Below are 17,680 nucleotides of genomic sequence, written 5' to 3' on the forward strand. Positions count from 1 at the left end.
TGATGAGACAGGAGTCTATTTAAAAAGACAGGCGCTTTCGAATGTGCTTTTAAACCCCGTCTGTCAATTAGAACAACATCAAGGGTTCAGTGGCTGGGAAAAAAGATGACAGTAATGAAAAGCTGGGAGGGCAGCAGAAGAAAAGAAAGATAAAGACAAAAAAAAGTGGAAAAAAGAAGACAGGAGGAAAAGAAAGCAAGCAGTATTGCAAAAAAAATAGAAAGAAAAAGGAAGTGAAAGTAGGGCAGGATAAAGATTCATAAAGAATAGGGAAGAATAAAGATTAATGAAACAAGATTGCACTCATTTGTCCCCCAAAATTCATTCATAGCCAAGAAGGATGCTGAGTGCAGAGAAAGCAGAAAATGCAATGCCTCTTAAAATCTGATTCCCCTCATTACTCAGCATCTCTAAGTCAGGGGGAAGAAAATGGTGCTCAGCCTCTCCCTGGATGGATCCCGCGCTGGGAGCTCTCCCTGCAGCTCCGCCACAGACATGCACAAATGTAGGAAGATAATTTAATCTTTGAGAGGCACTCAGGTACTAAGGTGAGGTTCACTGTAGGAAAAAAGCCCATGAGGAAATTTATAACTGGTATTAAGTGCAGGAGTGAGAGAGCAGTAAATAAGACACTGGGCCACAAAGTGAACATGGGAGGAAACAAAACATTGGGCTGGGTCCTCTGCATGGGAACGGTACCCGACCTGAGTACAGGAGGTGTCAGGCAAGGTGGAGGTGCTGGTGGGCACTGTATTAGAGGTGGGTACAGCACACAGAGACCAGAGGCATGACATCTCTGGGTGTGAGAGTGCCACTACTGCCATGCCTTAGCATGGTGCTTTTAAAATCATTTTGCCATTTCCTTCATCAAAAAAGAGAAAAAAATTTAAAAAGGAAAAACCCAGAAATCCCATCATTTAGCATCATTTTGCCCTCCCCCCCACCCCCGCCTTGGGTCACTGGCAGGCTGAAAGCCTTTCGATTCAACACATTGACCTCTGCCACTTGAAGTAATGACAGAGATTGAAAGCAGTAATAAGCTGCTGCAGTCTGCCTGGGTAAGGACTGTGGGGAGATGGCACACAGGCACCACTTTTAATCCCTAAATGCTGGCAGCTGTCCCCAGTGCACGCTCCCTGTGCTCGGTCACCCCATTATGTCCCTTCATGGCTCAGTCCTCCTCCTTGAGCTGGGTAGCTTTCAGCTGAGATGTTCTCAGACTGGTTGGTGAGTCCATGCACTGGCCTCTCTAGGTGTGTGCAGTAGCAAACCCCAAGGTACCATAGTAAAAATCATATGTGGTTTTGGTTTGCTCTCTCAAGTCCAGTGCCCAAACTCATCCTGATGCAAGACTCGGAGGTCTAAATGCTTCCATGAATGCCAGTCATAGTGTCCCTATGCCTCAGGTCCCTCTTTTGCAGAAAAACCTGCCATGCAGGGTCTCATGATGCTCACCTGAAGAAGTGGAGGCCATACCCACACCACACCATATGTACCTGAGGCAACCGCTGTCCTGCAAGAAGAACAGTGGTTTTGGCAGAGCAAGTTGTGCTTCATATCTTTTGCACTGTAAAGAACAGAAGCACTTGCCAAGAAACAGTCCTGAGCTCTCACTCGTATTGTTGGGATTTAGAGACTTTTGTTTAGTTAGTTTCTACAATTACACATTGTTTACGGCCACTGTTGCAGTGAGCCTTAAAAAGTCACAACACTTAACATATTCAGCTTCTCGAGAAACTAAATAAATCCTCTTCCTCCTTCCCCTTCGTGGCTTGCAGAGTTGTTCATAAAAGCCAGGGCACTGTTTCTCCAGGTTTAATTGCAGACATTCACTCAGGTTACAGCAGACCGTGATCAGGAAGCCGTGGGCAGGGTTAATGCTACAGCTGGATGCATTACAGGAGCTCACGGGCATCCTGCTCAGTGCTGGCATTCACCGTGCTGGGCGTTGTACAAAGGTACAACAAAAAGGTGGAGATACACGTGTTAAACCAGCGTGATGAGGAATCCTCACTCCAGATTAGACCCAACTGGATATACACACCTTGAGTAAACCTGGAGGATTCATGTGCCTATTCTCACACGACATTTGAAGAAAGGCACTTGCAAACTCTCTCTTGTGTGCTCTCCCTCCGTGGCAGTGTAATTAGCTTAGCCTGTGGGGAGACAGCTAATAAAAGGGTATGCTAACTTGAAATACTTTGTATTTTTGCAGCATCTGCTGATGTATGGTAACTTGTTGCCTTTGCTGGTAACTTTCTTATATACCTCAGTCCTATTTCTGTGCAAAACAGTGCTTATTCACCACGTGTCTCCCAAGAAAACACTTTACTGGTATTAGCCATGCTAAAATGTTAATTGGTGATAAATATTGGGGCTGCAGTTTTCTAAGGCGGGCAAGTGAATCAAGAGCCCCAAAGGCTCTTTTACGTAATTGCTTTAGGCATTACTCCATATATATAATAAAAATACTACAGGGAAACAATTAATGGTAGAGCTGGCTGCTGCAGGAAGTTCACAGCCACAGAAATATGAACCTTTTATCAGACCTTGGCACCCGCAGGCATTCTTTCAAGTTCACCGAAGGCTCTCTCATCAGCCCTTATTTTCCGAGGTGCGTGTTACAGTTTGGGAAAAATGAGTACAGCTCCACTACACCGAGGCCAGTTCCCATTTGTTGTGCCCATGGCAGAAAGGCCAGTGTCCCTTGAGGACCGGGCTTTTCCCCTCTGTGTAAGGGTGCAGTCTCCTTTGTGTTGGGGAGACACGGGACATCGCGCTCTGCTGGGCATGCAGAGTGGGGTTGGTATGGGGCACAGGATCACACCAAAGCTCACACTTGGGCTCAGCTCAGGTGGCACTACCCTGGGCACCATGTCTGGAGGGGCGATGGTCTGGGCTTGGAGGGCTCGGGTGGGCCAGGGTCCCTCTCTGCCTGAGCTTGCCAGCCCCACTTTTCTTCCCGCAGAGACACCAGGAGGGTCACCCAAACTCCCCATGCCTCTGCACCCTCCTTGTGCAGCTGAGATAATATCCTCCCCTGTTTAGAGAATAAATGCATTACAGGCTGTGAGGTGCTCAAATACTCTGGTAAAGAGGGCCGTGTAAGCACCTCTGCCGAGTGGGTATGTTTAAGCAGTCACCACTCAGATCTTCAGTCATCATTACCCAGAGAAACCAGCTGTTCTTCTGCTATTTATGATCCCCCCCCCCCCTTAAATCTACCCTCCCTATGACTCAACCCACAGGCTTTAAAGAGTGCAGTGTATTGACATTTATATAGTACATTTCATACACTTCCTCTCAAAGCTTTTTACAAAGCCATGAATTACATACCTGTCACCCACTGAATTCATTCATCCAAAAAAGAAGCAGTCATTACGCACTCGGCAATAAGCCTCATAACACTACCCGCCATTGAGTTTGTATATGTGTGCACCAAAGAGATAAAGTTACTTTAATGCCATCTCTGCTATTAATGCAACAGAGAGCAAGGGAGGGGAAGGACAAGGAGAGGGGGGGTAAATGATGGGTGGGAGAGTCTGTCTCTCTACGTACCTAGATGTGGAGATGTAGCATATATTAGCTTCTTAAGAGGCTGCAGCTGCAGGGAAGTAATTATGTGAGTGGCAAGGTGCCTCCATACCGGTCTATATGGGAGATAATAAAACAATAGAATACTTTGCATTTGTTTTGCTCCTTTCATTCTGGGATCCCAAAGTGCTTTTTACACATTAATTAATTCTCATTAAAGAAAAAAAATCCCAAAAATCTACCACCACCACATCTCCGGAGCAGATCTCGTTTTGGAGATGGAGGCACTGACAGGTTTGCAAACTTTCTCCAAGCTGCAGAAAGAATTAGTGGCAGAAATAAACCCTGGAGTCTTGATTCCCAGCTCACTGGTCCATCTCATAGATTCACCTCCTTTTCATCTACTCCTATCAACCCTGCTTCTTTTAATCACTATTCCAGTGGGGTGACTTTCACTGCTGAGGAAAGGCTGCCTTAACTTTTGTCTCAATGAACCAAGCATATGCAGAGCATCTAATTAATATCCCTGGACTTGATTGCAGGCAGGAAAAAAAATACTCCCTCCAGATTCTAGTGATTTTAGGATGTATTTTCCCTCAACCCTGTGAAACCCATCTGTGTTGAGAAGGACTGGCGGGGACCAGTTCAAAGCCATAAGGACTGAACTGAATCTGCTGCATCCTGCACATGTCCTGGATTTCCCCTGAAAAGAGTAAACCCTGTGGTGTGTTATTCTTAAGCCAACTTTTACCCCAACATTAACCCTAATTCCTCCTCCCCTGCTGCATACTGTGCTGCAACGACATTTTGGGTTCAGGATGCAGCAGAGTCAGATTTTGATAGTCAAAACCTGTCCCAACCCTCAGTGGAAAAGCGCTAACCCTGCCCAGAGCAGGTGACGAAGAAGTTGGGGAGGGGGAACAGCATAAACCAGGTCTTAAGACTTTATTTGACTGAGGGACTGAAATAGAACTGCGGTAAAACGACAGTCCCTGGTCTGACTCGATCTCTCTAATCTCAGAAGGATCCAAAAGCAGGGTTGAATGAGAGAAGGCAGTTAAACTTGGGAAAGTGGTTAAATGGTTTTTTCTTCATTTTGCTGCTCCTAATCTGGCTATTATAAGAGGAGGTCCCTCTTCAACCCCCAGGAACACCAAGTTCATGATAGGTGTTGCTCTAGAAGAAGAAAGAGCAGAAAATAAAGTGTGGGAAAAGAAAGGCTCTCTTGCTGAAGGCTGCCACCATCCTCACCTTTCCTATTCAAAGAGAAGCCAAGAGGAAAATGGTCTCTTTTTTCCTGGTGTCACTGTCAGGTTTATTTCAGACTCACTTCCAATAGATTCGTTTCATTTTAGAAGGGCAGGAACAGATTCACCTTCACAAAAAATCAGTCCTGAGAACTCCTGGGAAATCCATGGTTGAAATATCTTCAGCTCATGATTTCCAGTCCATGAACCATTTTCTGGACTGTGATGTCAGAGGTTGGAAAGGATGAGCTCATGCCAACAACGGGTGCTCATAAAAACTGCATCTTTGCCTGACTCCTGCTCAAGTCTCTTACCAGTTACTGCAGTCACCAATAATGAAGGTCATCCAGATTATCAAATGACCCTGAAGATTTCTGGTCAGGAATGAAGGAATCAAAATAGCAATCCTGTTTTGCATTTTCTGAGTGCCTCCTTGCTCGGTATGCAACCTGCCAGGCACTCTCCCAGCTCTGACAGCTTCCAGGTGACACCATCACTCAGCCTATATCAAAGCACCTATGATGAGTGATTAGACAGACAATTCAGTAGATCGTTAGGCATACAGACGGATAAATGAGAATATACAGATCCTTATTTGCATCCCATCCAGTGTATCATTGCCTGCAGTGTGGTATCATCACTCATTTCTAAGGGGTTTCTGCTCCCTATGCCAGGTAGATGAAGCAAGTGCAGTTCATTTGAAGCCTTGCTGTGCTATACGCTGATACAGATTGTGTATAGCTACGTTGATGACAAGCCCCTTGTAGAGAAACATCCTGTCTCACTGGGGATGAGTCAAGCCCAGAGTTTGTAAATTCATTTGCAAACAGTGTGTGGTTTAGCAATGACAGCCTCTTTCTAAATTCAAGTCATTAATTTATTAACATTAATGTAACTTAAACCCACCTCCCTGTGTTCCTTTCCTCCAGGCTCTGGCCACAGCATTGAATGGTGCAACACTAACATGCTTACAAGGCTGGGAAACTCATCTGGGAATCAAACACATCACTGACCAAATGTCATCCTCCCCCTCTTCAAAACCCAAAGGCCCCCAGGGAACAGGCAGGATCCGAATCGCTGACCCTCGTGCAGCATTCAAAAGCAACAACAACCTGTCTGGAGAAATAGCTTCCCTCTGTCTGCATTAGCTGAAAAGCACAAATGTGGAATTGTTTTTGCCTCTGTGCACCAAATCGCACTTCTCAATGGGGTTTTGGAGATTAAATACGCTCAAAAATCTCTCAAGAAATGGCAAAATAGAACATAAAACAACAAAGAGGGCATTGCTTTAAGTCTAGCTAGATTGTAGTTATTATGAAAAAAGTTATTTTAGATTTCTTTAGTAACTTCCACAGCAAAGCATTCAGCAGGCTACTGCTGAGATTTTAAAAGCAATATGTTGGATTATATGCCTAATACCCACTAATTTAAATGAAAAAATGGAGATAGGCATTTATGTCTCCTACATATTCCATCTCTTCCCCCCCAACACACACACTCGCAGGCTCTTGCATGGACACAGAAATCCCTTTGGCCACACAGTAGTTTCTGTAGTGGAACTGCTGAGCTGGTTATTTGAAAAGACCAAATCATCATTGTCAACTGGCAGTCAAGAAGAATGAGATCTCTAACTGGAAATGCAGCAAAATAATGGAGAAGACAAAATGTTTTTATTCACAGGGTGTGGACAGAAGACTATCACCCATGCCCTAGAAAGGACACCACAGTTTCTTTGAGAGTTAAGATATTCAGAATGTTCAGTCTTACACCTCATCAGAGGTAACTCCTAGAGAGGAAGACTCACCATCCTCCACTCTGCCGGCCTCTTATCTCAGCCATGACCAGAATTTCAGCCGTTACATCTGCGGATGGTGACACGGGGGCATTCCTCAAAGCCCGTCTCACAGTTCAGGCCACGCTAATCCCACCTGTAAGTACTCTGCGTATCAAGTGTGTTACAAAGAAGAAAGCTGCTGCGTGAGGCATGGTGTGTTGCGGATGAGGGCAGAGGGGGCTGAAAACTGTAGGAAATTTAAACCTGGTTCCAGTTCACAGTGATGTCAAACCACAGGAAATGAAAGCAGAAAGTGGAGATTTATGAAAAAAGTGGCAGGAGTCATTATTATGTGTGTAGTATTGATTGAAGAAGATCGTGTTGCCCCCAAATCGAAATGGCTTTTACGTGTTTGGGCCCATCCTGACAAAAACACTTTCTTCTCTGTTGACGAGGCCATGTTGCCATGGAGATGCAGGGCTGGATGCTTGGCAAAAGCACGTTTCGATAAGGCAGGTCTAATGGATATATTTTCACAACATTCACAGTTCCTTTCTGCTCATTTTCTCCTGAGCAGACTCATCCACTTCTTCCATTTTGCCACTTGATGAAAAAATATCTTTTTAATCTTTTAATTTAGCTTAGATTTCCCTCCCTCCAGCACCAGAGCTTGGCAATTAAACTACTTATCTGAGATGCTCCACAGCAAGGCCAGGTGCCTGCTTTTCATTATCAGGTTGGGTGGCTTGTTTTCACCCTCCCTCCTCCATGTCTGAACCTCTTTGCTGCTTGCTGTATGTTATAGATGTTGCGATATAAGGAGCTTATAGTTTCATGCCCTTTCTAGTGGAAGAGGCTGTAAGTTCATCTCTTCTTTAAGATAGCCCTTCTGAAGTGCTTGGGACCACAAAGCAATATTATGTTGGCTGGTACATGTCCTGGAGCATATGCTGACCCTGTCTGTGCCAAAACCATGGATGCTAATGCAGCGTCACCTAGAATAGAGTCAGAGTTTAGTAAAATGTTTTTAATTCTGGGTGTCTTTGGTTTCTTTTTAACATAAGGAAATGCAAGTTTCTTTTAAACTAACACAAATGCAAGAGCAATTGCTGTGCATATGTAGGTACACAAATACATGTGTTCTTACACACAGGTAAGTTATCCATTTCCATTTTAACATCTTTTACTGGTTCTTTCTATGTGAGTATCTTTTGACCGACTTCTGGAATCTGTTTGAGTTTCTTTTGCAGGAATAGCCAATGGGCATACTGACTAGAAGGGATGCTCACAAAAACATCCTATTTGAATGGAAAGAACGGTTGGAAAGAATATTTTCAGTAAGTGAATTGAAGAAACACATATTCATGCCACAAAATGCATTTATGCCATGTGGCCTCTGTAACCAATTAAAATTAGTCAATTCCTTTTGGATTGGGGATACTCTTAATGAACTTCTCCTAAAGAAAAGAGCAGACCAAGAAGTATTTGCATCAGCAAGCAATTTCAAACAACCAATTAGCTGGAGAAATCAACACCGCAAGCATAGAAAATTCACAAACAGAAAAAGAGGCAAAATTCATTCAATAAATTATTCATCATTAATTATTTGTCCAGTTTCCTTTAGATCTGGTTTAAGTTATTACTAATTAGTTATGGAGCTGTTTACCTACTAGGTCAGACTTGGTTGGGAAGTGGAGGAAAACCATTATCTCCAGCGGTGATTTGAAGGCAGCTCCTAGGAGCTGGTAACTCAAAGCTTGCGTCACGAAGTGACTCTTACGAGCTCTCTTGTTCCAGCTGACAATAACACAGCCTGATTTTCAATGGCGACAGTCATCAAAGAGCACGTTCGCATTCATCTTTTTCCCCCAAGTCAAGGCTGAGACACGCTGTTGGGTCAATATTTTTGAGGCGTCATTGTTCAGCACATTCAGTGAGTGCCTGAAGGATTGCAGACACCAGGGCTGTCACTCAGACAAGTTACAAAGCTTGGAGTGTTTCTTTGTCCTTTTGTACATGCTAGTGGTCTTGGAAAAAGAAAAGAAGAAACAAGATTGAGTATCATAGGATTCCTTGTTTCTTTGGCTTTGCCTCTGTCTGGGCTGTATGTCATATAATAGGGCTTTGGCCCAGGACGTGGGCTGTGAGATGTGAAGCAAATCCGGTAAGGGAATAATCATCCAATAAGCAAATTCATTTCATCTCCTCATGCTTCAATTTTCCCATCCACAAGATGCTGCTAATGATACTTCCCCTGCCCTAAGATCTTTGGATGAAGAGGGCTGTGTATGCAAAAAACCCAGCATTAACTCCTTATAAAGGCTAATCTTCTTTGTCTGCTTTAACCACAGAAGCATGCAAAGTTTGGTGTTAGATGTGCCTCTGCAGTGCAGAGGAGCTATAATTGGGAGCTTGGAAAGGTACAGGGGAGCAGGGGCAAAGACGGCCAGAAGCAGGTAACAGCTTCAGTAGGAGGAGAGACCCGGTAGGATCCCATGGATCAGACAGTGGATCCTGAGGGAGGGATGTGATGCGGTCTATGGGACCATGGGTGGTGGGAAGACAATGGAGCAGGAGCACTTTTTCACCACATTGCACAATATAAGAGTTATTTGGTAGCAGATTTAAACCAGGCAGAACACAGTCCTTTCCACACCACTCCTAGTGACACCGGGATTGTCCCTAAGAGCGTGTTATCACCACAGATGGAACCGGCTTTTAGCAGTATCCCTGACCAATCTACTGACTCTGAGGAGAATTGCCAGACTCCCCCACCATCCCTAGGATTACTGTCAAATTTTGCAAGGTTTTGAAGACCTGCATACAGTTCTTTCCTAAGCACCAGAAGTTTGCAGCTGCATGTATATGCCTCTAAATGCCCCCGGTGGGAAGATAATACCAAGACTGAAAAGGCATCCTATTAACAGGTCATCTGCATCTGCATATGGCCGCATACAGCCAGTGGATGAACGCATGGTTTACTTTGGTTACCTTGCCCAGCTGAGTACGGGATGGGAGATTGGCAAGGAGAAGGTCTGAGTACACTGATGCTTTCCTTGTAGATTTTCTCTGTGGAGTTTTCACATGGTCATGCTTCATTGATAAAATGAGTCTCAGGAAGGTTTATTCATTTTGCTGCTTATTGTTTTCTCTAACAGGTGCGATCACTATAATTAGGTCTGTACAACGGCATTTTCTTGTTACTCGAATTCCTTCTGTCTCTCAGATGCTCCTGGCTATAGCACTACCGTGGCTGCTGCTCAGAGAATGAGTGAAAATTAGTTGTTTTCTTTCCTTCCTTTTTCTTCATTCATCCATATTAAGCCAAGAAAAACATAGCCTCCACCTTGCACAGATCATTTGCTCCTTGTCTTTCTTGGGCTCAACTGAAGATGTTACCAAATGCCCTCACTCACCTCTGATATAGGCATCTCCCTTGAAAACACAGCACAGACCAATACTAGGGACAGATGCAAGCACAAGAGCAGAGCATGGCTGGCATGAGATGGAAAGGAAAAGACCAAGGCTGTCCCTGGAGACCTGCCCTTTGCCCCCAGTTTTGGAGGGAGGGCTGCCAGGGAGCTCCACCGTTGACTCTCTTGAATGATGGCAGGGCCAAGAGGAGCACAGTAGTGGGAGCACCACACACGGGTCCCGCAGGAGCAGTGTCAGGGGAAGAGATTGATATCCAGTGGTTGAATGGGTGTCCATTACATCTTTTGCTGCTTTAGAGGCTGTATTTCTTTCCTTCCAATGTAATGCACACACATATATAACTCATCAAGTGGTGTAAAAACAGGCAGGGCCCAGTTCAAATATCTGGAAATGTGTGGATGCATCCAGTTTAACCAGCAAAAAACTATCCTTCGAGGCCCCAGCCAACCAAACATTCCCGCTGCCTAGAAAACAAGGGAAAACAAGTCTCTGTTGGCACTGTACAGAAGTGGGATATTTTCCCTGTCATTTTCTTGCCTCATTATATGACGTGCCAAAAATGTAAATTCAAATAGTGCTTTGGAGTGGGGTCTTTCTGGGAATGACGGGGTTGTGTGTTGGCAGTGGCCTCAAGGCCCAATCGGTTTGAGGCTATGAGGAGCGACATCACACTGAGAAAATGAGGCTCTCAGAATAACAACTGGGGGGGTATGTGCTGCTTTCAGTCAATCAAGCCCAAACTCAGCCACAGAGTAATCAAGCTCAATTCAACTGGCTTCTGCATTATTATTGTTATTATTTATCACTTGAATTACTGGAGCACCTTGAGGAGGCAACTGAAATGAGAGCAGAGAGGGCTGGTGCTGTACAAAGATATCATGAGAGCGTGGCAGTCCGGATGAGCACACAGGCTGCAGAGAGGAGGCCGGCGACAAGCAGGAGAGAAATGGGGTTGCAATTAGGCATTGGCAAGGTTAGTCTGTCAGCCCCGTGGGGAAGATCCTGCTCCCTGATTTCGGGCAGGCTGCTCAACATCCAGCATACTCCAGACTCCCTCCATAGCTGGTGGAGACAGAGATGGCAATGAAAAGCTGGAGTCCGATATCAGTCCTCTGCGGAGCTGCGTACTCCTCGCCATGGAACAGCGTGGGGACATCACCTTCCTACAGGTCTGGGCTGCCGTGAATCACAGCAAATACCACTGCCCCCAGGCTCAATGCATGCTCATAGCCTTGATAGCCCATCATACACACACCAGTTGTTTCCATCCAATATCCTACACATACAGACACACATTCCTATCATGCTCCACCAGCCCTTCAGGGCCTTCATCTTTCCCATTCTTCCTCAGATATGGTCTTTCACATCTCACCTGCTTGCTTCATCCAGCCCTTCCCTCAGTGCCCGCCACTCTCAACAGTAAAGCTGACACGTCCCTTGGTATGTCAGCTGGGGTCTGCCCAAATGAGGCAGGAGTCAAGTCCTTTCCCTCTGCCTCGCTGCTGAGCTCACACCGACTGTCAGCTGTAAGTAATATGCTAGACATGTTTCTTTTTTCAGTCAAAAAAAAAAGTAATTTATTTTCTAATTACAAAAGAATATAGGATAAAAAAAAAAAATGAAAGAAAAGAAATTATGACTACCAGATGGCGAATCACCATTTAGCAGGAGCAGGCAAAGAGAGGACTCAGTCAATCACAGGGTAAGTGATAAGACACCAGAGTGAACTACTGAAAAGAAAGGCAGCTTATTACACAAAGCACTAAATTATTCTTATTGGGACTTCTCCTCCTTCTTTTCCCTTTCTATTTTTTATTCTGAGCCATAAAGCAAGTAATTCCACTGAGACCCTCTTTTAAATGATTAACATTTCCATTTTAACTTTTGTTTTTGATTGTGTCCCTGCCATTAATCTTTCTGTCTATGCCCTGCTGTTCACCTCATCTTCTAACTTTCTAAATCCCTTGGCCCGTCTCCCACACCCACAAAAGCAGCCATCAGCCCTGCTGTGGGTGGGAGCCTTGGACAGATCAGGCCAAGGTCGGGGGGATGTTTCAACACAGCATCACCCAAGACCCCAGTAGCATTGTGGTCCATCAGCAGAGGCACCATCCCTCCAAAAAGACATCTAGCCGAGATCGCCTCCCTACACTTATTTGCATGGATGTTTGGGGGCAATTTAAAAATCCCAGGTAAAGAGATAATCCTGAGGTATACCTGGCCAGCAATCCCTGCTTGACTGAGATGGGAGCTGATGATATCCGTGGCTGGCTGACAGCTATTTCTGGCTCTATTCCTTTCTATGGAGTAGCTAATTCATCACTGGGATGAAAAGTTTTGGGCAGCACAGTGTTTTCAGCCAGCATCACAGCAGCATCTGCCTTTGCTCTTTGAGGAGGCAGGATGCGAACCACGGCTCCCTTTCCCCAGGGAAGACACTGGGGAAAAGGTGGTAGGTCAAAAGAGACCGTTGCCCATCTTTGCATGTATCTGGATAGATAGGAAAGTGGTGGGAGCATTGATTATTTGCTGATGACACCCATTGTGCCATGGGTCCCAAAAAAGCTGCAGGTTGCTGGGCTGTGTTCCCGTTCTGCCTCTCATTCTGGCCTGTGCCCATTTCCAAAATCTCTTCCTGCCCCGGTTTCCCTCTGTTGCCAGAAAGGTAAATATTATTGCCTTCCTTTGCAAAGCCCCCCCTAAAACACTGCTAATGTGGAGCAAGAGTTCAGGTTTTTACAGCTGCCCCTGGCACCAAGGAAGCCTGTTCCCCTTGGGGCAGACCCTCGGCAGGAGCGAGCCAAACCAGGGGTGTTGCTAGCCCATAAATCCCACTTGCCATTTCCTTGCTCTGTTGGCATTTATAGCTTGTTGACGTGTTTTAGGGGCGTTAGGCAAAATACAGATAGTCAGGCATTTTATTACTCATATTTCTCCGGCCTTAATGACAGAATGCAGTGCAACTGGCTAATGACCTGGGCTGAAGCGAATGCACTGGTGGCACCAACTGAAACAAACACAAAGCCTTGAAAAGGAGGGAAACCTCAAGCACTCTCGAAACAGCCTCTCCTCCGCATTTCACCCCTGCCTGCCCCCTTTCACCACGAGGGCCGCGGCCATGGGTGTAACCGAGCGTGGCGGTCTGGGTTTGCAGGAACCAAGGACTCGCGGTGCTGAGGGAACGGCTGGGTGATATGCCCCTCCTTGGCTATAAAAGCAGCATGGCCGTGCCCGCACCACAAAGTCCCCGGGGGGAAAGGGGTGAGGGGGCCCCAGGGCCTGGGCCTGGGCCACGAGGCCTCTCATAGCGCCGCAGGCTGCCTCAGTCCATGAGGAGACTAGTTGTTGAATGACGCAGTTTGTCTTCTCCAGAAACCACGCAGGTGAAAGGGAGAGGTTTCAGTCGATATATGAAGTACTTTTTAGCAAAATGGGAGAGCTTTAGCTTTGAGTGGCATGTGGGCACCGCTTAACGGCGGCAGCTTAGGGATATGGGTACTCACTTGTCAATAAAAACCAAATCTTGCACTTGAAGTGAAAACAAATTAAAATTAATTAATCAGTGGAAAACACTTCATTTGAACTGGGAAAAGCAGATGCAACTAGCAAGTCTAGGTGGACAAACAAGGTAATCAAATCAATACCCGCACTTTTCTTACTGGCTTGCAGCCACAGGCTACAAAGTGAGAGCAGGCGTGTGGATCTGCTTCGTTTCTATTAGCTATCAGCTGGTTCCATGATTAACTGGAATTCAGACCCGCTGGGGGAGTTATTGTCCTGTCCCACGTGGATCTTGTCTGTGTGAGGGGGACAGCTCGATCCTGCTGCTGGTGTCTCCTAAACCTCATCTTGCTTCTCCACAAACCTCACTCCTTCCATCCGAACCAGAGCTGGCTGCGAAATGTAAATTGTAGGAGGGTGGTAGATAGGGAGGGATCAACCCAGTTCTTTGCTGTACCAACTAATCAGTGCCATTGTCAACAGGAATAGCTGTAAACAAGTAGGGCCAGGTGTAGGACTTAGTTAATAATGCTCTAATTGAGACTAGATTATTGGGCCCTGACACAGGGGCAGGGCTGGGGAAAGATTTTGCTTCTCTTTTTTGTTTTTAGCTGTTTAAAAATGCTGCTTAGATTTTGCAGATGGAAGTCATCTTGTTCACATGCCAGAATTATGTGTGCCCTCTGTGGGGACAACCCCCAGTGCCAGGGGGGTCGTTGCCTCTTGTGGGTGCTTCCATAAACAGAATGGCTACAGAAAATGCCTAATATATCTAGGAAGAGACCAGTATTCCCCTTCCTATTCACCTGGCCCCAGGAGCCCATGGGGTCCTGTGGGCTGGAAACAATACTGATTTTAATCAGTTAAAGATGCCCTGTGAAATTTGGGCTCCAATACTCAGAAACCTGGCATCAGGAGGCTGGGAGTTTCCCTGTCTCTTATTAGAGATGTTCCAAGAGCATCTCAACTGAAGAGAGCGAAACTTTGGTTTTCTTTAGTTACATTATTATTATTTGATATTTGCTCTCTGCAAGAAGAAGCTATCTTGGTCCTAGACCTGGCTAGGTACTGAGAAGAAAGGCTCATAAATATGCATTTAAAACTGTTCTAAATTAATTCCAGTGCAATTCCTTGTGGTTTTTGCTTCCCACGAACATTCAAGTGAATGAGTTTTGCTAGGAGGGGTGGTAACCAAAAAAGACAAAATTTCAGAGAAGTGTAGAGAATATTTACCAAAACCCCCGAAGTTTTTCACTTTGAAATTACAAGCAGTTTCAGTAGTGATCAGATCAGAGCATGAAGAGTTAGTGTCATCCCGCTGGGGCCGAGAAACATGCTGTATCGTCTACACACTCAAGCCAAATGGGGCACGCTGCAAATTTCAAGTAGCACCAATGACTTATAAGTCAAACAAGTGACTTGGAAATTCACTGAAAAAAAAAGTTTATTTAACAAAAAAACAAACCAAACCAAAAAAAAAGGACAACTCACGAGGAGAACAGGAACAGTTCTCCCTAGATCCATATTTCATAGCTAGTGTATGCTTAGCTTGTCTCTCCTCTACCCTCCATGCCTTTTTTCTGTCCTCTTTCTTAATTTTTCTCTTATTAGTTACACTTCAAGCTTTTTGTTTAGGCAACAGAAACATGTATTTCACCTGCAGCATTTTCTTATTCCTGAGATGAATGTGGATGTGTTTTAGAGGCTGGAAAAAATCATTACTCTGAGATTCAGGGTCTGTTTGCTATTCCAAAGGCTTGTGAAAGAAGAGAAGTTGAGTCCCGATGAACAAGATTGCGTGTGCGTGCATGTGTGTGTGTGTTTGCATTCACACCTTAATGTGCATCTCTGTGGTTCTGTTCCTTCCTCACCCCCCTTCCTCCACCCAAGGTCTAATTAAAACAAGAATGCGCCAGGCTGCCTTTTGCTCTGTTTCATCTCCTGATATTTTTATGTTAAATCCACCAAGGAAATCTCCTGAAGTCTTTGAAGTCTTGGGGTGTGCGAATAAAGATGTCACAACAGTAGACATAGGGCTTCTTAATGAGGACAGAAGGTTTGATGTCAGAACACTTCAGTGCCCAAAGGAAAGAGATGCTCTCCAACAAGCTCTCCCTTTCTCTCTCTCCCTCTATTTTTTTGTATTCTTGCTGCAAGGGCCTACTTTTTTTTTTTCCTCTCTTCTATATTTTTTATTCTCTCCCCACCTTTCAAGGAGGAAGGGGATAAATGCAGGTAGAGGAAATGCAGGGAAAATGTGCAGTTTTACAAATCCTACCATTGTTCATGCCACTGTTTCTTTATCTCACTTCATCTGGTACCTCTGATGAGGTACCAGCCCCATTCAGACTCCTACTGCCTCCTTTCCAGTCTGGCCTGGGGTGACAGACCCTCTCTCTGCCTCTGTCCCTCTCCCAGCCAAAAAGTTCTGACTCAGGGAAGGAAAGTTTAGCTTTATCGAGAGTTTTTGCCTGAAAGAATCCCCATGAAGTCAAAGGTTAATTTAATATAACTGAGAGGAACATCTGATCCCTAGAGTAAAAAATTCATTATCACAAGCCTGGTCAGTGACAACAGCTCCAAAACCTCCTTGGGACCTTGATGTGTTTGAGCTGATCTATGTCTGCTTTGAATTTGCCTGCTGGACCCTTGTCCCTATTGCTTTCCCCCATTGCATCTGAGAAGTCAGCTTGTAAAATCATGGGCAAATAGAAACCAAAGAAACTTATCTCATCCCATCGTTCTCCATCCCGTATAACCAGCAGAACAACAGGATACCATTAAGGCAGGGCTGGATATCCTCTTGGGCATGTCAGTTTTATGGTGGAGAAAGCTTCCAAGTTTCATGGGAAGAAGGCACTTCCTGGGAAATGCCTTTGGAGCCAGGCATCCTCTCCACTTTGGGGTGTTCTGTGTGGCAAAGCCCCACACTCAGATTTGAGATCCCTCCTTTGTGCGCTGTCCTTAGATCTGGCCACAACATCCCAGACGAAGACCATTCTGGCTTGCTTCCCATTTGTCTCCTGGCATAACGGGTTTCATGATGGGCTCCCTCCGTGTCCTTCCCTCCCGTGGACCATTTGAGAATCTCTTTTCTCTTCTCATCTTTTCTTTGCGGGATCTTATCCCTCATCTTCACAGTATCTGAGCATCTTCCACTCTACTCAGCACACTTCAATGCAGAAGTCTAGTGCATGCAATGCAATCCTCCCGGGGAGAGGATAACATCAGTGGCAGGAGATGTTGTTTTGGTGCTGTTTATGTGTGTACAGGCTCCTGTTTTCATCCCCTGGACTAGTGAGCACCTGAACGAAAGGCCTGAGGCCTTGAAACCTCAGTGACTCTGAAGTTCATGTCTTCGTGAGAGATGAGGGTGAGTACTTTCTGCTTTGTAGTAGAGAAAAGAAAGTTTGGTGCAATGCTCTAAATCCAACCCGGTGGCTGCAGAAGCCAATTTAGTTCCTAAGGATCCCGTCTGTGTACTTTCTCATTAAGCTCAAGCATAGCTGGAATTTTTGCTGCAAACCTCCGAATTTCAAGCTCAGCATGAGTCAGTCCCAAAGTGCTGAAATATTTAAGGGCTTTTTTCACTCAGGAGTTGGATTTATTGACACCAAACGAGCTGTATCATTTTTCATCTAAGAAAACCCTGATGTTCGGAGTTGGTAGTGATGATGATGATTGTTTGAAATTAAGCTCTTTGCATTGACTGACCACATCTGCTCAGTTCCATCCTTGTCAAATAAGACACAGTCTTCCTTCCCCATCAGGATTCCTCCTCAAAGCCTATTGCCTTCTAGCCCCCTCGGGTGATGCTAATACATTTTAACAGGGTCGTGGGAGCACACTCACCTCCTTGGTTTGTACTTTGATTTAATCATCTAGGCCTGTGGACTTGTGGTCCCACTGCTGTGAGATGGCTGGAGGAGGGAGGTGAGCCAGGAGAGCCCATCCTGCATGCAAAGGGACCTGGCATAGCAGCTGGGCTGGAGGTCCCAGGTTGCAAAATACCTGTGAAGGTGCAGGACGGGTGGTCTCATAGCAAGGGGAAAGTGAGTGGTTTTGCTTTGCAGTTTTGTTCAGAGGGGAAGGTGGGTAGTCAGCCCTCTCCTTCCCCCTCAAAAAAAATCACAGCGATCTTTTTTCCCCTCTTCTTTCAAAAACACAAAGTGCATAGACTCACGTGGTT

Source organism: Calonectris borealis, chromosome 10 (genome assembly GCF_964195595.1).
Source record: "Calonectris borealis chromosome 10, bCalBor7.hap1.2, whole genome shotgun sequence".
Lineage (NCBI taxonomy): Eukaryota > Metazoa > Chordata > Aves > Procellariiformes > Procellariidae > Calonectris > Calonectris borealis.